Source organism: Antechinus flavipes, chromosome 3, assembly GCF_016432865.1.
Source record: "Antechinus flavipes isolate AdamAnt ecotype Samford, QLD, Australia chromosome 3, AdamAnt_v2, whole genome shotgun sequence".
NCBI classification, from domain to species: domain Eukaryota; kingdom Metazoa; phylum Chordata; class Mammalia; order Dasyuromorphia; family Dasyuridae; genus Antechinus; species Antechinus flavipes.
The window spans coordinates 502,573,047-502,596,812 of record NC_067400.1 but is presented as its reverse complement, the minus strand read 5'-3'; the positions used below and the strand labels follow the sequence as shown (position 1 = coordinate 502,596,812).

At 34.7% G+C, this 23,766-nt stretch overlaps 1 protein-coding gene across 3 annotated transcripts in view; it reads right to left on the bottom strand.

Annotated features, from left to right (window-relative positions):
• Nucleotides 1-10,604, bottom strand: part of ELMOD1 (ELMO domain containing 1) — a 70,275-nt gene extending 59,671 nt beyond the window's left edge. The window contains exon 1 of one of the 3 annotated variants that reach the window (XM_051986925.1): nucleotides 10,259-10,604. The gene's annotated coding sequence lies outside the window, so the exon portion shown is untranslated. Of the gene's footprint in view, nucleotides 1-9,582; nucleotides 9,662-10,258 lie in introns of those variants that run through there. The other 2 variants (XM_051986927.1, XM_051986926.1) reach the window with 2 other exon arrangements.
• Nucleotides 10,605-23,766: the final 13,162 nt, after the last annotated feature.

Genomic DNA, 23,766 nt, shown 5'->3' with positions numbered 1-23,766 from the left:
AAAGGGAACTTTGCTATTAACTAGACCAATCACTTCATTTTACAATTGAGGAAATGAGAATCTAGACCAGTTAAGTGACTCGCACAAGTCACAAAGATAATGTCTGAGCCCACATTTTAACCCCTTTCTTTTGACCCAGTGCTCTTCCCAGTATACTGTAATGTCAAACAGTGACACAATATATATGTATAAACATCAATTGTAACTGACATGTTCAGGAAATTGTTTTTAAGAAAATATTCCCTCGTTCCACTCACAATTAGTTGTGAAATCCTATGTATTTCCTCCAATTGCTAGTATAAAATCATCTCTTCTTTTTCAATGCATATATTGAATATTAAACAGAAAATGAAACTTTGTGGATCCCCAATTCTCAGTTAATTTGAAGAGCACTGATGATTGAGAAATCCTGAGGATCCATAAGTGAGTGAGCAAGTCTTTTCTGGCTCAGCTGAATAGCCTTATCTACTTATCCATATGATAACTCCTCTCTATACAACCCCAGAAGGAGAATGTTCCAGAATCACATTTCTATTGCTTTGCAATATCAAAAATATTTTGCATAAACATTATATTAGCAGATAATTATCAACAAATATAAAATACACATGCCTTCCTTATACTCTTTATGAACTAGAATGATTTGATTTCTATTTTCTTTTTTTTTTTTTAAATGGAATTACTTCTAAAATGTACCAGACACATTTCCTTGATTCTTAAGTATAGGCAATACTTGGAACATAAGTCTGACTCTGATTCCTCTTCATAGTATTATTCTAGTCCTAAAGGCTATTGGAATTCATGTCATTACAATCCATGAAATAAAGAAAAACACTAAAACATCTCCAGCTTAGTTCAGAGTCTTGATAAACATCTCCAAACATATTACCATGAAGATAATTGTTTCTTAAATGTCAACTTTTCTTAAAGAAAATAAGACAGTGAAGTTATAGGAAGAATTTGATAAACATCCTCCAGATAAAATAAATATATTCTTTGGAACTTGTGATTTGAATGCAAAGGTGGGCATAAGAAAGGAAAGAGAAAATATTTTTGGAAAATATGGCTCAGAAATAAGAAATGAAGGAAATCAAAAGACTTTTAAAGTAAGAATTTAATAACAATATATGATGAATACTTTCTTCAAGAAACAAATTGGGAGGTATTGGACAAAGTGAGCACAAAATAACAAAAAATGAAACAGATTACATTATGATGGAGAGGAAAATATTCATTACTGATATAGGTTGTTGTTGAATCATTTCAGTTGTGTCTATTTATGACTCCATTTGGAATTTTCTTGGCAAAGATACTGGAGTGATTTGCCATGTCCTTTTTCAGCTCATTTTACACATGAGAATCGAGACAAACAAGATTGTGACTTGTCCAAGATCACACAGCTACTCAGTGTTTGAGGCCAGATTTGAACTTTGGGAAGATGAGTCTTCCTGACTTCAAACTATGCCTATCTGCCCTTACTGACAGGGGATAGGTTTAAATTAGCTATCTATGTAGTCAGACCACCAACATATTAAGAGCAAAGATCACAAAACTGGAAATATCAAAATGAGAAAAAGACAGTGAATAATGACAGATCCAACTTAAAGTATTCAAACTGAGAATTAAAAAAAAAGGAGAGGAATATATGGGGCAGGTAATACATGGAGAAATAAACATAGACATAAATTAAAATAATTTTCTAAAGAAGTTTAATTGATATAGGACAACTGCCATAATAAGAACAAAAGAGTCTGTAAACTACCTCATCCAGTCAGTCAACAAATTAAGTCCTTAATCTGTGTTAAGTACTGTACTAAACATTCAAAGTTACAAAAAGAAGTATATATATATATATATATATACATATATATATATATATGTATATATATATATATATATATGTATATATATATATATATATATATATATAGTGCAAAAACATAGTCCTTGACCTCAAGGAGTTCACATATATATAATATGTGCAAAAACATAGTCCTTGACCTCAAGGAGTCCACAATCAAGGAAAAATGATCTCTTTATCAAGAATAAATAAATAAATTCATTTGCTATTCATGACTACCATGAGCTTTTTTATTGTAATTTATTTGACACACAATTTTATTTTTTTGGGTACTATGATATTGGATCACTTGTAACCAGCTATAGATCATTACCAAAAAAAAATATGAATAGTTTTAAAAAAATGAGCTTTTGTTTTAGAGAGTAGTTCATTTTCCATCCAGGATACACGTTCAAGCTACTTGTACATATGAGCTCTATAGATTGCCTATATAAATACATGCCATAATTTTACTACTAGGCATTATTTATACATTTGGCTTTTCCTGTGTGATTAGTTAGGTGAGTCTTTTCTGAATGATTATATATCCCATTTACAAAGTTCTACAGTATTCTGTATTGATTATAAATACATGAAGTAGTAAATTGAAGCATATGGAATCCAAGTTAAAATCTTGATCTTATATAAAAAATGATTACTAAGTGAAATTGCTGATGATCATTTTCCAATTCTGAATAATGATTATAGAAAACATGTATTTCTTTTCAAATTAATTTGATATAACTTCTTAAAAGTTTCAGAAAAAAGTATCTGACATATTCTGCCATCTTAGATTTATTCTAGATTAAAAAGATTTGATATTAAAATTTATCTTGAAAAATAAAATCCTACAAATTTGGCTCCTAAATTCTGAAAAGAATTTTTAAATTATTCTTTTTCACTTGAAAAGATAATAAGCCTACATTTTAATTAATTCTGGAGATGTAGTCTGATGTTTGTTATATTAATTGGATGGTGAAATAAGGTAAATTTTGGAGCAGAGGATAGCATCATTGGAAATAGTTATAAAAATTAAACAACATCTATGGGGAGAAAAAGAAAACAATGTATCAACAGGGACCAAATCACAGTATTTTTTCATTATTTATGCAAAAGAATATCTCTTAAGGGTTACCCAATTTGTATAGATTCCTATATCAAACAGTCTAATTAACCAAGCACCCATTCTGAGAATTAGTACTAATAGAAATTATTTTCAAATTATATTGAAAGTTAAAATCAAATGGCCTTGAAATTTTGGCACATAGGCCTGTTGAAACTTTTCTTTTTAAATAAATAAATAAGAATCCTTAAGCATTTACCTTCTTCAGCACTGAAAGAATTAAAAAGGGAAATGTGACAAAACACCATGAAATTATATGAAAAAATTTTGTCTAAAGACTCTGGAGCAGATAGATGTCATTCAAACTTACTCCAATCCTATTAAGAATGGTGCTGATCGTATCAGAAAGCATCAGGATTTACAGTTTATTTCATAGAGACAGACATGCATGTAAAATAGTATTTTAGGGAAAAATTATTTACCTTCCATTTTCTGAATTAAAAAAAAAGGATCAAGAAATAAATGGTTCACCCAAGGTCACACAGAAAATATAGACCTTATTAGCTTTCTGACTCCCATTAGCTTTCTGAGTTAGGGGGAAAAAGGAACAGAATATTTTAAATATTATTTAATTCATCTTAACAAATATTTATTTACCCTTAATTCTAAAGTTTCTTTTTTTGGACCTATTTTTGCTATTCCTTAAAAAAGGATATGGGCTTCGTTAGAGTGCATTAGTCTACTTAAGTTAACCTTAGAGATATTACCATGTTAAATTTTGCTTTTGTAAAATTTAGAATATGAATTTATTTTGAAAAAATTTCTTCAATGTCTTTTAATACAATCAACAAATTGAACAAAGTCAATTAAGTCTTGGTTGCTTCTTTTTCATCTGGGTATAACTAAGACATGAAAAAATTATTCAAATTGTCTAATCCCAGTGATAAAAAATTATCACATAGGAAAGACAACTAACATAATCATGAATTAAGAGTCTATTTCTATTTTTAGGGAAAGTTATTAATTAACTTAAGGCTCTGTTTTTAACTTAATATACTTAAGGTAAGTCTTAGCTTAAGATTCCTTAGAATGTGTCAACATGTGATACTTATAATACTGAATGAGCCTAAATCCTTACAGTGAAAAACAATTTGTTGAAAATCAAATACACTATAATTTACTGGTGGACACTAATAAAATCAAAAGTTCAGAGAGTCAGAAGAATTGATATCCACATAGATTATCAGAGTTGAGGCCAGAAATGAAAGTGGATGGCTGATGAATTTGTTAATTGTTCATTCCTGCCTGGACAGCCACTAAAATTCAGCTTTTTTTAAAATTTTCCTTCTCTTATTAACATAGTGCTATAGTTCTGAAGCATAACGTGATATACATACATACATTTATATCTACATCTATCTATCTCTCTCTCTCTCTCTCTCTCTCTCTATCTATCTATCATCTGTCTATGTTTAGAACTAACTGTGTTTACTCATTCTGAATGGGTACTCTCTGATACTATAAGCATCTGCTTATTTTCCACAAATCATTATTCCTGCAAATCCTACATTGCATCCCCTTTCTAACCATCAATATCTTTTTTACAGGGAGCAGGACCAAACTGGAACTTTGGACTAAACCAATGCCTCATTTGCTATTGAAAAAACAACACAACCACTATCTCTGTTGATGGCACCATCATCTGTCACACAGGCTCTCAATTTCCAACTCTCTTTTTCATCTTCTCCCCACCCCCCATTCCCCATGTCTAATCATTGCCAAGTCTCATCCATTAAAAAAAAATATCTGCAGTCTCTTGTATATCTATTATCTCCTTCCACTTATGTTGTCACTACCTTACTTTGGACCTTCATTACCACCCATCTGGTCTACTCTAATAGCCTCCTGCTACTTTACTGCTTTATTCTTTTTTACTGCTTTACTGTATCTCCCCTCTTCAACCTTTCCACAGATACAAAATAATCTTACTAAAACTTACAAGGCTGACTTTGGCACTTTGCTACTCATAATCCTTCAATTGCTAATCACTACATATAAGAAAAAATATTAACTCCTAAACCTGGTATTTAAGGCCCTGAAAATTCTAACCCTAACTTTCCCTTTTTAAAAAAAAATATTTTTCCCAATTACATGTAAAGACACTTTTTATCATTCATTTAAAAAATTCTTTTGAGTTCCAAATTTTCTCTCTTCCTTCTTTTCCTCCTTCTCTCCCATGAGATGGTAAGCAATTTTAGATAGCTAACTTAAAATTTCATATTACTTCCTTACACGCATTCTGCATATTTGCCAAAGGACTGCCAGATATTCCCAAAATTAAACACACCATCTCTCAGTGTCCCATGTCTGGAAATCATCACTACCACATTTTTTACCGGTTGAAATCCCTTTCTACCTTCAAGGCACAGTTCAAATTTCCTTTTGTCCAAGAAGACTTCTTTAATACAACCCCTGAAAGTGAGGTCTAAAAATGACCTTCCTGAGAACTTCTTAATTGCTTTCTTTGGACTTTTCCTTTGGGCTATTCCCTATCCTTTAATTAAACTTTAGGATCCTTGAAGGCGGAAATTGTGTCATTCCTCCAATCCCCCAACCCAGAATTTGACCCAGTGTCTTGAACATATTAATACATTTGTATTTATTTGAGGGCATTCAAGTGGTTCACTGGATAGAGATCTGGACTAGCATCAGAAAAATCCGAGTTCGAATGCTGATCTAGGCACTTACTAGTTGTGTGACTCTGGGCAAGTCATTTAACCCCATTTGTTTCAATTTCCTCTTTCTAAAATGGTGTAATAATAGCACTTACCTCTCAGGATTGTGGTGAAGATCAAATGAGATAATATTTGTAAAATATTTAACAGTGTCTAGCACACAGTGGATAATATATAAATGTTTGCTATCATCATCATCATTGCTATCATCATTTGAACATTAAACATGCCAGTCCATATTATCTCTGGACTTTATATATTCTGATCACTTCCTCAAATAAATAGCTACAATATTATATTTGATTGACTTTTGATCCCAAAATTGAAGACCAAAATGCTTTATATACATATTATATGTGATGTTTCATATGTACTTATTAAACTTACTCACATTATAGAAACTATTTTCCTTAAAGAAATAGAGGGCAACTAACATCGATTAATATTTAATTTGCCTATTTTAAGGCCTGAAATTAATCCATTTAAACACAATTGTAATGGTTTGAACTGCCCAAATTAATTCCAGATTAGCAATGATTTATGCTCTAGCCCAGTCCCTATACCTAACCATGACCTTCAAAGGAGGAAGGAAATATTTCTGGTGAGTTGGTAAAGATTTAAATGGAATGTGATGGAGGAATGTTGAGATACCTGATTGCTTGTATGGCAGTGCCTTCAAATAGATGATTGCTAGTAATAGATAGGTAGGGGGTTGATTGGGGAGATCCTTGTTTACCTTGACAAGATATAGCTGAGGGGACCTTGGGGATTTTGAAAGCTGTGTACATGCTCACGGTTACTTTTTTTGAAAAGGATATGGATAAGTCTTGGGGGGTAACTCAGGTAGTTCCCTGATCAATCTGATCTTATATCAATGACTTTTGTTGGCTATTGTTGATAATGGAACTAAGAGAATACAGATGAATTTTGTGACTCAAATTATTATGGGAAAGGCATTATAGGAGAAGCTATCTCCTTTGTTCTGGTCTATAAAATGGAAAATTTCAGGCATAAATTTAGGGACTTTTCTCCTTTTTTAAGGCAGGACTGGAACACAAAAGAAAAAGATCTTAGATCAATATTCTTAGATTGGTGATGATTGGCATTAGTTGTTTTCTATCTAAGAGCCAATGATGACTCCCTTGAAACATAGGCACATGGAATCTGCATGGGCACCAGGTTCAAAAGGAATTCTTGATCTCAAATTCTTATCTCTGGACTTGGAAAGGAAGTAGTATAATCCTTCAATCGAAGAGGTGGCACCCAAAGAGGAGAGAACCCTATGGTTAAATGACAAGAGTTCCTGAACTCCAGACTTTTAAAGAGAAGCATAATCTTGGGGGAAAGAGAAAGAGAGAGAGAGAGAGACAGAAGGAGAGAGACACAGAGAGAGAGACAGACAGAGAGAGAGAGAGAGAGAGAGAGAGAGAGAGAGAGAGAGAGAGAGAATTCCCAAGCATTATCAACCAGTTCAGAGTTTTAGTTTTCTAGAGAAAGAATGAGAGCTTCTAAGAATCATGAGAAAGAAAAAAAAAAGGATCACACACATGATCTTTGGGGCTAGAAAAATTATTATATGAAGAGAAGGTCTGGATTTTGTCCTTGGTCCAGATTACATTATCCTATTACATAGGTGCAATGGGGAAAAGGCTGGCAACTACAAATCATTTTCTTTCTGGGAAGAGTTTAGCCCACAGAATAAAATGGAATGTTATCCTGGGATAATTTCTTTTCTAAGAGGATTCTATATTCTGGATGTAAGACCTTGAGGAAAGATAGGATTCACCTATCTTTCCTCGATAGTTTGTGGGTTTCTGAAGTCCTTTATGTGTTTTCTACATTTTCTATGGAGTGTAATAAAATCTATCCTGTGTTCAATATATAAATTGTTACCTTGAATGCTTGTATAGGGACTGGAGATTCTTTTACCTACATATGTAAATGCATAGGCACAAACTATGCTCAAGATATATTCTGAGATTTCCCATAGGCAATTTCAAATGAGGCTATACAAGCCATAAAAAGAAATGTGATAAGAAGGAGGCATTGGCCCTGACATTTAAACCATTTCTTGTAAGTTCAAAACTTGGAGAAAAGGACTGACTATAGGTTAAACAAGTATGAGGCTCCAATCACAAGGACTCCAAGTAAATTGGACAAGATATTTGGGTTCTTGAGTTAAATTATTGAATTGAACTGTTTTAATTTTTTAATGTCTTTTTGGAGAGTGTGGCTTGGTAATGAAAATACTAGACTCTGAACCAGGTCTAGTTGTGTGATCCTTTTATCCTCTGTGAGTCTGTTTCCTCTTCTATAAAATGGGATAATAATACTTGCCGTACAAAGTTGTTGTGTGGAAAATACATTAAGAAAAATGTCTTTAGTTAACACTGTTTAGAATGTGGCCTCTTCATACACGCACTTCTAATTCTACAGAATTCCTATTTAATAATACCCTCCTGGCTTCAGAAGCAGAAACAGGGTTAAGTTTTTTTTTTTATTTTTATAAACCTTATTTTGAAAACCAAATATTTTATGAAGTGATTAAAATGTATAGTCTCCTTTCTGTTAATTCTACGTTTAGATAGCAGCCATTTATCAAGGTTACATTATTTAACAATAATTAATAATTTGGAAGGTTCTTGTTTTTAAAATAATTCTAAGACTACCCCAAGTGTTTTCCTCATAGAAAATTATTTCAGTGATTTTCTTCCCAATAGGAGGTGTGCAAAATAGCTTCATTTATCAAGACTGAAGATCTATGTTATACAAATACACATATTGGCAGGGAAAAAAACTGCCAAGGAAACATCACATCATTTATTTACAGTGATCTTTGTTGGAAGATGGGTCTCTTAACAAGGGCATCTGTAAACTGAAGCATTTCAGTTGAACTATTTATGGGCTGATAGTCAAGACAAAGCTATTGTTTTATTATCATATTTAACCAGAGACTGAACATCAAACACAACAGAAAAATTCTGCACAGGTCTTCTGGGGGTGGTGGTGTTGTGTACCTATCTTTTTGAAAGGAAAAACCAAATCCTTCCATGGTAGGGCCACATTAAGAAAAAAGAGCATCCGCATTTGCCTGTTTGCTAATTAATTCATAGCAATGGTGCAACGGAAATTAAGGCAAATAGAAGAAAATATACCCTACAGTCCTTTGTTTTTAACATGAAGGTGCTTGGCATTAATTGGCCCTTCCTGCACTATTTAGGCAGAACAATCCATGCAATTACTGAGAAGGATGGCATTTCTCATTCCTGTCCAAATACATTTAGACTCTGTAACCAAAGTAAAAAAGATTGCACTGAAGAAGGTTCCTGTCTGGTTGACTGTGGAGCAACTTCTGAGCTGAATATGACTTAGTCACATTGTTACCATATGATATCAAAAGAAAAACATGCATAAAAAAGATGTTCGTCTAGTCAGCAACATCAACCACACACTACCTGCTTTCCACCATGTTGGTAGCTCCTGTTAAGGACAGTTGTCAAGCTAGTAACACAAACACGCACACACTGCGGAGCTGCGGAGCAGAGCCTGGAGATCAGCCCAAGACTTGCCTCCTTTTAATTTGCCTATTAGGCTAGGATTTGGAGGAGAGGGTTACTGGTAAGCGATAGCCCTCTCTCCTTAACCTAGGAGTTTCCTCGAATTCAGAAAGCTGAAAGCTCTGGGGAGAAGTTGACCCTGACTATTCAGTGCAGAAAAATGGGCATAAATCTACTGATTAAACTCTTACAGAAAGATAGAGAGGGCATTCCTACAATATTTATAAGGTGTCTTTCAGGGTGCAACACAGAGAGGATTAGCAATTCCTCTGTGAGTAAAGCAATGCCGACACCTATACTTTAAAAACACGAACACCCAATAATAAAACACAATCCCTCCCAAACACACACCCTTGCTTTAAGGACCAGTCATCCAGCCCTACTCACAAGCTTCTTCCAATTCTATCTGCCCTAGGAAAGAAGAGATATTATTTCCAGCAGGTAGTTTCAGCCTTGAAACTCTTTAAGCAGGTAACCTCAGAAATCACAAGCTTCAGGGTTAGAAGCTAATTAGCTTCCCGATTTCCTTCACCAACTGCCGGTGAACTCAACAGCCTGGCAAACCTCAGATTAGGGAAGAGGGGGTGCTGAGGGACCCTGGGTCCGGCCACGCCCCCTTGCCCTCCTTTCACCCTGTTATCTCTTCTTGTCTCCACACCCCGCCTTCCCCTTCAGGATCCTTTACTGTCCTGTCGCTAGGCGACTTGCACTCTGGCTGAACTGGAAACAACCTGGCACCCCAACCTGCAGACAACATTTGGGGGAACCCAGTGCGTGCTCTTTGGAAGTGTCAGGGTGTTAGATGTTGCCCGCTACTGCACTCTGCAGAGCGGATAAACCCAGTGCTTTATTACCCCACCCATCCCATTCAGAAACCCGGTTCTCACCCTATTATGTTTTCTCCAGCACCCAGTTTGCGATTTGTGCTGCGTCCCACTTCTACTGCAGCTCCTTTCTTCTCCCCGCCCCCCTCCTCATCTCCTCTCTTTCTTGGGCATTCGCCTTCTTGCTGTTGCCTTCTTCCCTCCTCCCCAGCTCTGGGCCCCAGAGCACCAGCACTCACCTGTGTTCTGGAGACTGCCGCAGGTTAAACTGGTCCCATAGGGCGGCCGCCCTGTCTCCATCCCTCCTTAATGAGCCTCCCCAGACTGCACACTCTCCCGCTGCCTTCTCTAAGCAGCTGGCTCGCTCTCCGCGGTGGCAGCGGCAGAGAACAACTCTGTCACCGGGTGCCCGAGGCACGGGAAGAGCAGCCGCCTCAGATGCCGCACTGGATCCAGGCAGGCTGGGCGGGAGCGAGAATCTGGGTCATTCTGAGGAGAGCAGAGCTGGGCTGCAACCTGGGTGGCTCCTGGCGGGGAGGGAGCCGACACAGGCACGGCGAGTGCAAAGGCTTCCCACTGGGCGACCAAAGCCTACCCAGCTACTGAGCATGCCCAGTCTGTGTAGGGTAGAGTCAATGAGGGTGCAAGATGCTCCAAATAGGAAGTGAGATAGACAGTATAAAAGGGACCTCAGAGATATTAACCTGCAAAAAGGTCAAGATAATAGGAAGAGAGCCCTACGGCTCAAGCCAATCTTGATTTGTGACTCTTTCTTATATTACCTCCACCCCAAAGAAATGGATTGAGTGTCATGGCACTTCAAGGGTAGGTAGATGTGACTTTGGGGCCATCACTTAGTGAATCCATTGGAATTTCTACCGGCAAAATACCTTGGAACCATCAAAACTACCCTGAGCAAAAACTCTAGATCACTCCTACTGCCTATTTCTCTCTTGCTACCATTCCCCTAGTTCTTGGGACGGAAGGGGAAAAATTATTGGAGCACTTTACCTGGACATGTCTTCCTTGGCAGTAACCTCTGCTCAGAATTTTTCTGACCTCTTATGAAAACTTGGGGCAGAAAGGTGACTGGGATTGGAATAGGGAAGACTCAACTTTCTAGGCTCAAATCTGGTCTTTGACACTTAATAATTGTGTGATCCTGGGCAAATCACTTAACTCTGTATACCTCAGTTGCTTCATCTGTAAAATGAGCTGGAGAAGGAAATTGCAAACCACTCCAGTATCTTTGCCAAGAAAACTCCAAACGGGGTCAGGATGAGTTGGACCTGACTGAACAACAACATGAAAACCTATATGCCCTTGTCATATTACTTGAAGGCCTTCTTTCCCTTAATGAGTAAGTAGAGAAAAGGGTTGGTATATTGTACATTGGTCTAGGAAATAATTTCTTAACCACCAAATAGCTCTGAGGGAAGATTTCATCTGTAGTGGAAGATCAGTGGGAATGATATTGGGAAGGACTGGGAGGGAAATATTCAGTCTTTCTGAACTTCTCAAAGTAGGCTTCCTGCTTTTATACAGTATATATGCCCTGAAACTAACTTAACAAAAATGACTTAACCTCACTGTGTTTCCTCACTTATCATATGAAGATTTGGACTATAGATAGATTTGGGTTCAAATCTAACGTCTCATTTGGATACCTTAGAGTTTTAACTTCCTTCAACAATATTTTCCTCAACTGTATGATGAGGAAGTTGGATTTGATGGTTTTTAAGGATACATTTAAGCTCCTGTTTTATTATTCTATGATGATATCCATTACAGCTCTACAACCTATATATAAACAAAAGAAACTATTATTCTGGCCTTCGAGCTTTTATCAATAAGGACTCATCTGGCTTCCTTTCATCATCTTATTCACACTTGATAGATAAGATTTTCTAAATACCTATAACTTCAGGCAAGCTATTTTTCCTCTAGGTCTCTGTTTCTTCATCCACAAAATAAAAATATCAGCTTGGATTATTTCTATGTCTCTATGTCAGCTCTGAAATTCTGACTTTCTTAAAAATATCTTATCATTAGTTAAATGTCTTTGTTCTTGTGATTGAAAACAACTGGACTTTTTAAACCATGAAGCAAGATATGTCTAAATAGCGAATCATTGTTGTGATTTGTCCTTTGTTTTGAAGAGGACTAATGACATGATAGGGTGATGTCTTGATGTGCATGAGAATTACATTGAAGTGAGATACAGTTGCATAGTCATCAGCCTCATTATCTCTTTCAGGGTCATAGAAGTCTAATGGCAAGACAAAAGTCAGGAGGACTGATGATGGTCCAGGATTCAGTGGATAACCTTGGCATCTTCAATGTTTGATCAAGCTTTGAGTGCTACAATATCACTTCAATATATCCTCATATTAAATTTGTAAAAAAACAGAGTTACCTTGTTCATTTATTGAATTTATTCCTCACAATAGTCTTTTTTGCACTGTGGTGTTTGCTGAAATCCATGTGGTGTGCTGTTTTTCTTTGTCTCTTCACTTAAGTTTTATTTCTTGTTTAATAAATCATTTTTCATAAAAAATGCATTAGGAATAATTCTATTTGTATTATTTTGTGACGGCAACAAGCATCCCCTACAATTTTGTATCATTATCCCAGATTAATCTGAATCATCTACTTTACCCAAGTAATTAATTAAAACAGTAACACTGGTCCCAGGATGAATCTTCTTACAAGTGAAGTAATATGGATCCTGCTCTCCATCCACATCACCAACTTTGGCTGGAGGTTGAGGAGAGAGATTGCTTCCATCCAAAACACAATTACAGGTTGCCTAGTAATAGTACGAGGAAGGATCCTAATAGATCACGAAGGTAAAATGAGAACCTAAGGATGAAAGACATGTATGGGAGTGTCTTACCACAGAAAGACCACTCTCTTCTTCCTTTGCCTTGTCCATTTAGTCAATGGAGTATGATGATGTAAGAACAAAGGAAAAAAAGTTTGTGAATGGCCGTTAGCAGAAGACTAATTTATACAATGTAGGACAGTGACAATGTAAATAAAAAAATAGCTACAAGGAAGTGAACTCTGAGTAACTGAAATACCAGTAATAGTCCTAGAGAACAGACAATGAAACATATCTTCTCATTTCATAATGGAGACTGTGATTACTGGAGTAGAATATTGTATACACTGTAGTCATGGTCATTGAATCCAACATTATTGCTTAACTATTTCAATCTAGAATGAGAGGAAATGGAATTTATTTCCAGAAATGACTGACACAAAACCAAAATTCATCTACAAAAAGTATCTCTGTGGCTTCAACAATGTTCTTTATGAGACATATTTAATACTCCCTCCCCACTCACACACAAACACACAATTTTGGTGCTGAAATGCTGACCAGTAGCTATTATAGATTGATTCTTTTAGCCAGCTATATATAAGAATGTTATAGCAGAAGGGAGTCTTGAAGCTCATCTAATCCAATTCTCTTGTTTTACAGATCAACAAACTGGAGCCTGGAGAATAAAATGATTCATCCAAGCTCACATAGCTAGCTGGTGGCAAAGTTCAGAACATCTGACTTCTAATCCAGTGTCCTGTATCCCCTCCCCCCCCAATATATCTTCTTGCAGAAACCTAACAATCTGTCTCATTATTCATTTCTGCCCTAACTTTCCTTCTATCATTCTGAACTCAACATACTTATGCCAATTTCATGTTTTCTGTAGCACTCATCTCAACTCATCTTAGCTTCCTGCCTCAACTGAGAAACCTACCTATGTAGCCTTCTGCTCATATTTATTCTCTCCTTTATTCTTTCTCCTTCCTTTTCCTTAATCTCATGGATTTGGGCAAAATTACCTTCATCTTATTCCTCATCAAAAAAATTGGATTTCATCTAGTAACAATATACTGTTCAGACCCTTCAACTCCTATCAAGGTTGAAAATCTGGATCAGATCCATGCCTCTATTAATGCTGGGAAAAGGATGGGGAAAGGGGGTAGAATAGAGAGGGTCAATATATGTAGATCAAGTTATCTCCCTATCTAGGAAGTGTACTCTGGCAGTATGGGAGTGAATCTCTCTAGAAACTAGATTCAACAGACTTTTATACTGGAATTCTATTCCTTGATTACTCAATTCTACTTTCAGTGCTATTACTACTTTCATACCTCATTTACACATTCTCAAATAGTTAACATAATCTTGCTATTGTCTACTAAGTTCAAACTTAACCTCTACTTTCCTAAATGACTTGAAAATTTCATTCCTTTTTTTCCTTATCTATCCAGTCTTCTAGCTACCTTATTCAGAACTTCCATTATTAATATCTATAGGGCTCCAGAATTCCTCTCATTCCTGGACTCTGATGCATTTTTAATCCAGCTCATCAATTGCTCATTTGCTCATCAAATGAGACACACCTTGATTGTAATTGTCACAAGATGCCATGCCTCTCTGATATCACCAGTAGAACACATCATGTACTTACCTGTTCTTTTCCAACCACCCTTTCTTATCATGCCAGTTTCATGGAGCCTGCTTCATCTATTCCTTGTTATTTCAAGGATGACAGGGAAATGAGGTGGCCCATTCCATAACATGAAAAGTACATTGTAATTTCTGAAATATTAAAAGAAAGGGAGAAAGGTCTCTACTGTGTGAGGATGGATTATATATGAAGAATTTATAGAAAAAGACAAACAAATTTCATAGCATTGAAAGGTATGGCACATATATGGATGCAAAGCAAAAAAAAAAACCAGAATCAGGAAAACAATACAACCAATTACTGGAACAATGTAAATGAAGAGCAACAGCAACAGATAATCAAAATTCAATGACATGAAATTGGAATGACCAAGGTTATACCAAAGAAGAGATACTTCTCCCTATTCATTTGAAGAAGTAGGGAAATAGAGATGATGTAAAAACAAAAGACAGCAATACATCTGTGTGTATGTACTCACATCTATTGCTGTTTTAGTTTTGTGTATATAATTATATACACATTACTGTCTTTTGTTCTTATATAAGATATATATATTTCATATATATATATATATATATATATATATAATATATATATATATATGCTTCTCCACTTCCCAGAGATCCATTTTTATGATAAAGAACCTGAAAAGGCAAAGAAAAATGGTTCAGCAAAACTAAGCAATGTATTAAAAAGTGTGATATTATACATACTTATGTATATTTGTATGTATACATATATACAAACACAAACACACACATACCGATATGGCATGGAAAGTCTGGAATCTGCCTGGGCAAAGGAAATAACAAAAAATTGAAATTATAGATCCATAAATACGTTCAGGTTCTCATTTCCACCCACTATAATTCTTCCTTTCCTTACTGCTTTTTTCTTTGTTACATTCCACAGAAAATCAATTTAATAACAGCTCACCAGTATTCCTTTTCACCCAGTATTTTGCTTTCTTCTTTAATATTCAAATCTTTTCTAGATACAGATCAACATCTTCCTTTATCTGTATTAATGGAGTTTAGAGCATTGTTGACAGATCCTTCAAGATCTAAACTGAGTGGATCCAGTTACATGCTTTTCCTGATAAGTTCGCTCTTACCCTTAAGGCAGTTAGGTGGAGCAGTTGGACTGGGAGGAAAGAAGACCTGAGTTCAAAACTAGCACTAGACACTTAGTAGCTGTGTGATTTGGGATAAGTAGCCAAATAGATCTTTGCATCAGTTTCTTCAACTATAAAATGGAGATAATAATAATACCTACATCCCAGAGTTTTTATGAGGAGCAAATGAAAAATAAAATGCTTAGAGAGTTCCTGGCACATAAAAGGAAATATATAAACACTAGCTATTTATTTGATGTTGGCCTTCATAACTAAAGAAGACTAAAATGACATCATGATATCAGCATCAATGTACTATAAATCTGATTATGATTGATCAAACCAATAAAAACTCAGGTTAGGCACAAATTGTATGAACCTTTATGAAGGAGTTGTCTTTAAATTTGTGTATTTCTCATTTTTTTTTTTTGAGCTGCTATGATTGTGCTTTGCTCATAGAGCACAGTGCTACTTGATGTGGTTATATGATATTAGGTGGGCCTGTGGCTGGATCTTCTCTGTCACACAACTGATACAAATGCTAACTATTGTTGCTATACCACAACATTGTTATTTCTTCTCCCAAACCATGTGCTGCTTCAAACTGTCAGGTCTTTCTAAAGTCTCTCAGCTACCCAACTCTATCAGTCTTCTCCTTAGCAATTAATAATGACTCTACAATTCAGCAAACATTTATTCAACAGCACTACATCCAAAATTCTGAACTAGGGGCATTGAGCACACAAAGAAAAAAGGAAATAATTCTTATCTAAAAGGAATTTGTATTTTAGATGTCTAGGCCTGAAGTTTTCATACTTTTTGGTCTCAAGACCCCTTAATATCCTTATGGCCTTTGTTAATGTGAATTATATCTATCAATAATTGTCATTAAAAAATAAAACTGATGAAATTCTAAAATATTAATTAATTAAAACAACAATAATATAGCTAACATTCATTAATATAAGTAACATATTTTAAGGAAGAATAATTATTTTCCAAAAAAAAAAATATTAGTGAGAAGTGACAATGTTTTTATGTATTTTTGCAAATTTTTTAAATATATGCATTAATAAAAGCTAATTGAATGCTCACAGATCATTATGCAGATAATTAAAAATAAGAAGAAAGTATATTCTTACACAGATATGTAATTAGAAAGAGGGGAGTATTTTACTAGGTTAATATATCTTACTATAATTATGAAAATTGTTTGACCCCCTAAATCCCAAGGATCAGCACTTTAAGAACAATTGATCTAGACCTTTAATGACTAACTTCTAGTAAATTATTTTGTCTTCAAAACATATTATACCTACAGAAGTGTTGTTGTTTGTTTGTGTATGTGTGAGAATTTTTTATCTTTCTTTTTCTTTTAAACCCACAGGATTTTTCAGTTCCAAAGAGACCATCATTTAGTTTCTATTGATCCTGTAAGCTACACAAAATTATGCTGCCCAATCCTGAGTTTTAAAATTGACATTTTATGTCTTCTAGAAGAGTACCTCAACTACCTTCTTTAATTTCCAGGCATTTCTTTTTCATTTCATATGAATTAAATACTAACGAAAGATTACAAAATTTGAACTTGAATTCGGAGTTCTGAGTAGGCCACTTACTAATTTGGGCAAGGGACTTGAATACTCTTGGGCTCTGTTTTATCTGTAAAACAAGTTCTGGACTAAGATACCTTACACCTCTAATTTTCTGTAATTCTGAGATTTCTAAATCCTCAAAGATGCAAGTCAACATTATTCATTTAGAGATGTTTTTCTAAATAACATGATCAAAAACCCAAACAAACCATTTCCTATCTAAAACCACTGTGCTAGAATGAATTTAAGCAGTAATCAAATCCTACTGTACCTAAATAAGAACCCCCTCAATACCACTCCCCACTGATAGTCTTTGTTTTTTGCTGCAAGATTTCTAAGGAATAGGACCATACTGTCTCTCAAGGGAGCCCATTTTACTTTCGGATTGTTACTCTATTTGGGAAATTTTCCTTTACATCACATTTAATATATGCTTTGGGAACATCCCCTCATTATTCAAATTCTGCTCCAATTCATCTTTACTGCCAAATAAAACAAGTCTAATAATCTTTCTTCCATATAACAGCTTTTAAGAAATTTAAAGATGGCATGATGTCAATTTTATTCAACTTAACAAACATTTATTGAGCTTCTTCTATCGCTAGGTATTCATCATGTTTCCTATTCTCCAGAATAAATATCCCTAGTTCTTTCAAGTTAGTCTGAACCTAATATGCATGGTCTCTAGTCCCTTCATCATCCTTCTTGGTTACCTATTAAACTGGACACATTTCAGCTCACTAATTTTCTTCTTAGAGTGTAGCATCTGGAGCAGAATACAGTATTGTAGATATGGTCTGACCAGGGCAGAGGACAGGAGACTCATTACCTCTCCTCTTTTGGGCACTCTGCCTCCATTAATGAAGCTTTTGTTCTTATAGTTTAGTCATGATCTTCATGATCCCATTTAAGCTTTTCCTGACAAAGATAGTGGGGCGATTTGCCATTTCCTTCTCTAGATCATTTTACAGATGAGGAGAGTGAGGCAAACAGGGTTAAGTGACTTGCTCAGGGTCACAGGGATAAGAAAAATAAGGCCAGATTTGAACTCAGGAAGAGGAATGTTTTCTGACTCCAAGCCTGGCACTCTATCCTCTATGCCACCTACCTACTCCTTAATGCTTCTTAAGCGCTCATTAAATTATTTGGCTGCAATGATGCATTGTTGACTCATAGTCAACTTGTAGTCTATCTTTTCCTTATGAAAAGATGCCATGTTTCCTGCAACTTGTCCTTGTACAATGATTTTGAGCTCAACTTTTATGCCTGTTAAATTTCATCTTAAAAGGCAGCATGACATGAAAAAATACAAAGGGCTCAGAACCAAGAAACCAGAATATGTACCCTGGCTGTGACACTAATTATATGTGCAGCATCAGCAAGTTATTTAATTTCTTGAAGTTAGCATTTTCTTTTTATTTTTCTTATTATGCATTTGATAATCAGCAACAAATGTGAATGTTTAAATGTTCAACAAACAACAAAATGTATATTTTAATATGCAAAAAAGAATCAAAAAGAAGTTATTGTACAAAGCATCAAATTTGTTATCTACAGTTTTAAATTCATATATTAAATTGAACACCAAAATAACATAATTGCACCATTTATTTGTGTCCTCTTCTGAACTATATTCTGGCCATTTAACAATGTTCTATTGGTGCTTTTTTTCTTCCTTTTTTTTTTTTTTTTTTGATTTCCATCACTCTCTAGTAACTCACATGGCCCTTCCTAGAAGTCTTTCCTAGTATCAGTCAATTAAACAAATCAATATTTGAGCCTTTAATTTTCTCTTTGATAAATGAAGATAATCGTGTATATGATACCACTTCCCCAAGATTGTTGTAAGGAAAGTGCTTTTAAAACCTTAAAGAGATTTTGAATAATTTCTATTATTACTATTATTCTTTCATTATATTTTGTCTACACTTTTAACTGGTGAAGATCTTTTAAGGTCTTGACTTTACACTTTCACAGCACAATGCTGGACATTGCTTAATAAGAATTACACTGACAGGGACAATAGAACACATAAAGAACATAGAGGGAATGGACAATGTGTTATAGATAGGTTGAACACCAACTGCATTCATGGGACAGTGAGTTGGGAAGAACTATATTGTTATTGAATGGACTGGAGATTATTGCTATTCCTCTGATAGGTCCAAGAATATTTCAGGGAGCATTTCCTTTTTGAATGAGGGAAATGGTTTTTGGATGTTTATGGCAAAGGATACTCTAGATATTGCTATTCTCTGAAAGAATGGTCAGAAACAGAAGTGAAATGACTGGACAATGGTTCCATTTAAGACATTAGCCTAAGAGAAGCAAAGGAATTGTGGAAGAATTAGAGAAGCTATGAGAAGTTAGGCCACCCTGGTGAGGGTCTTTGAAGCAGAGGGTAAAGATGTTGGACCTGATCTATATAGCATGATGGTAGTTACCACAGAGATTAAAAAAAAATAAAATTAAGTGAGGAGCCCTTTTAGGAAATGATACTTGTCTGGGCATGAAGTGATTAAGGCTCAATGCTATATTTATAGAACTGAAGAGAAAAAAGATATTGTGATACCATTTCTTCCTGTATTCTATTTTGAATTTCTACCATTCTATCATGGCTAACACACTCTGGGAATTTTTCTTAGGTAAAAATGACTCCTTGCTCAGAAGAATTTCTTACTGAATATCATTCTAGGTATTAATTGCAGGAAGTAAAACCTCACCCAGAGATCCTTGAGCAAAGTTAAATTGAGCAATAAGGCAAAGAAGTATTTCTCAGTTAGACAATTTTGTAGGTGGAGTGGGAATGCTTTTCCTCTGGAATCATGATCCATTATTATTCTCAAACTCCTCTGGTCTTGAGAGATGTAACTTGTAGAATAATGCTGGGAAAGTAAATTTTTTTTTCATTTCAGGTGACAAGATGGAGTAAAATCAAAAGGGATTTCTGTAGAGAAATGAAACACAATGTTCCTTCTAATATGACTTCCTAATTAGGTAATTTTTATTTTTTTTTTTAATTAAAGCCTTTCATTTTCAAAACATGTGCATCAATAATTTTCTTTTTTTTTCCATTCTGATTTTTTCTTTTTTTATTAAAGCTTTTTGTTTTTTTAAAACATATGCGTGGACAGTTCTTCAACATTAGTCCTTGCAAAATCCCGTGTTCCAACTTTCCCTCCCTTCCTCCATGCCCTCCCCTAGATGGCAACTAGTCTAATATATGTTTAAACATGATAGTAACATATGTTAAATCCAATATACGCATACATATTTATACAATTATCACGCTGCACAAGAGAAAAGGTAAAGCAAAATAAAATGCAAACAAACAACAACAAAAAGTGAAAATGCTATATTGTGAACCATACTCAGTTCTCATAGTCCTCTCTCTGGATATACATGGCTCTCTTCATCACTGAACAATTGGAACTTGTTTGAATCATCTCACTGTTGAAGAGAGTCATATCCATCAGAATTGATCATCATATAATCTTGTTGTTGCCATGTATAATGATCTCTTGGTTCTGCTCATTTCACTTAGCATCAATTCATATAAGTCTCTCCAGGCCTCTCTGAAATCATCCTGTTGGTCATTTCTTGCAGAACAATAATATTATTAGGTAATTTTTAGGAATAAAAATAAAAATTTCCCAGTTCCCAAGAATTATCTATGTAAATATAGTCATCAAAAAAATTCCCAGTTTCTAGTTCAGTGCTCCACACATAGAAGGCATTTAAAATAAATGCTCATCAATTGTTTTTTTCATTGCTGTTGATTGCTTAGGAAAATGCTTACAAATGTCCCATGTTCATTTCAAATTTAACACATCCACAACAACATGCATAATAAATCTTCATTCTTTCTCCTTTCCAATCTATCTCTCCTCTACACTTCCCCATTACTGTTGAAGGTACTGACACTCTTCATCAGCTTACCCCGATTCACTACCTTGCCCAGCTTGGCACCCTAACCTGGCATATATTCACAATATGAATCTCACAGTCAAGAATCAGCTATCCAACTAAATTGAGCATTATCTTTCAGGCAAGAAGATGGACATTCAATGATAGAGGTGAATTTAATTTATTTCTGATGGAAAGACCAGATCTGAACAAAAAATTTGATCTCCAAGTACAGAACTCAAGAGAACCATAAAAAGGTAAAAAGGAAAGAACTTGTGAGAACTATATTTCTGTTATGGATATACTTAGAGATTCCAGGTATAATTTGATTTTATTGTGATAATATAAAAAAGAAACTAGAGGTAGAAAGGAAATTGTACAGGAAAAAGAGGAAAATTTCCACTAAAATGAGGGGAAATTACATTTCATGAAGAGGCAAAGAAGACCTATTGTAATTGATGGAAAGAAGGGAGGGGGGTGAACATTGTGTGAATCTTATTCTTACCAGATTTGGCTCAAAGGAAGAATATCAGACATATTTGGTTTCACAGAGAAACTTCTCTCATTTTGTAGGGAAGTGGAAGGGGAAAGGAGAAAGGAAAAGGAGAGGCTAATAAAAGGACAGAAGTATTAGGGGAAAGGTGTACATTGAACTACAGAATAATAAGAAAGAAATTAAGGAGGCAAATAGAATTTTAGAAAAGTTAGATATGATAGATCTTTGGAGAAAATTGAATGGAGACAGAAAGGAGTATGCTTTTTTTTCTTGGTGGTTCATAGAACCTTTACAAAACTTGACCATGTATAAGGGCAGAAAAACCTCAAAATCAAATGCAAAAAGACAGAAATAGTAAATGCATTTTTAAAGATCATGGATCAATAAAATTTATATGCACAGTATGAATCTTACCTACCTTATTAGACTTATTTGTATTTTCCCCCTTCATCTTCTTCATTCCTGCTAGTTCACTCCATTCATGACACTCTATGTACCATCTCCAAACTTTTGCCCAGGTGGATCCCCTGACTTTATATTTGACCATATACTTTCTTCTTAATACTGATTCTTAGAATTCTTAGATCTTTTAACTCAGAGTCTTTCTAATGGAGATTTTTCCTGAACCCTCTCTCCATTGTTGCTATTTTCTTTTTATTGGAATTATTTTGTATTACTTTCTATAGTAATAATAGTCTTTATAAATATTTATCTGTGTATAGGTTGTGTACATCCAGTAGATTTTATTTCTTAATTAAGGGTAAGGGCTATTTTGTTTCCAATTTTGTATCTTTTTGAGTACAGAGCAGTCTTTCATAAAGTAGGAACTTAATTGTCAATGTAATTGAGTAAAGAAGGTAATGAGGATCAGATTTTGTTAAAAATCTGATGACAGAGAGGGCTTTTTCAAAAAAGGGATTAAAATATCCTTCCCATATTCTCTTATGAAGGGAGATAAAAAAATTATGGAATTCAGAGGGTTGTCTAAGTAAGGCAAACACTGGTCCATGCACTGTACTTATATATGCAATGTATACTGGTACATGCAATGCACTTATAGTGGCTCCTTATGCCTTTGGGTAATGTTATGTTTCAGTCCTTATTTGGATATACATTGAGAATCATTTAAATTAACACTGAAATATAAAGATAGAAAAAAGTATAAAAATTAAAAGTTAGACAATTTTGACTATAATTCAAATTTTTTGCAAGAATGAAATTGGTAAAAAAAAAAAGACACAAAAGAAATTATACAACAAAAACAATTTGAATCAAACATCACTAATAAAATTTTGATATCCAAAATAGTCTGGGAATTGACAAATAAATTACACCAAGAGCCATTACCTAATTAATGAAATAGTAATTAACAATAATTAATAATGGATACATAGGGTGTTCAAAGAGAATTAGTAACTCTGCTATGAGGCCTTATTGAACCATTTTCAGGGCTGAATATCTTTGATATCTACTTGTCACCCATCTGTGGCTCCAAAAAGCATATGTAGTAGCCGTATCCTGGTAAAACCACCTCAGCAAAAAGGTTTAATCAGATTGAGGGTAACCAACAGCCCTCAAACTATTCAGTGAGTTAGAGCGCTGTCTAGCCCAAGCATATGTTGACTTTCCCCAGTGGAATGGGCAGATGAGAACAATGAAGGTGCCTGAAACAAGTGCTGTGGAGCACTTAGAAGATAGTTTGACATTGAAGATGTCAAGGTTATCCACTGTATTCTGAGCTATCACCAATTGTCTAGATTTTTTTCCTGCTACTAGACTCTACTGGAAAAGAGTAACTTTGAGCAACTCTGCCTCATTTAAATTCAAGTCACGAGCAATCGAGATGTTATTCTTATGATGTCATTGGTCCTCTTTGGAAATGAAGGATGAACAATAATAATTAATAAGAGGTAAAAGTTATGAATAGTTTTCAAAAGAAAAATTGCAAATTATAAATAACTACATGAAAACATGCTCTCAAAGTCCAGTAGAAAGAAAAATGCACATTGAAGAAACTTTAGGTTTTAACTCATTCTGTGCAAACTGGCAAAGAAGAAAAAAGGAGAGAACAATTAACGTTGAAGGGATGTATAGAAAACAGGCACAGTGTTGCATTGTTGTTCAAGCTATAAAGGGGTTCAAACTTTCTGAATGT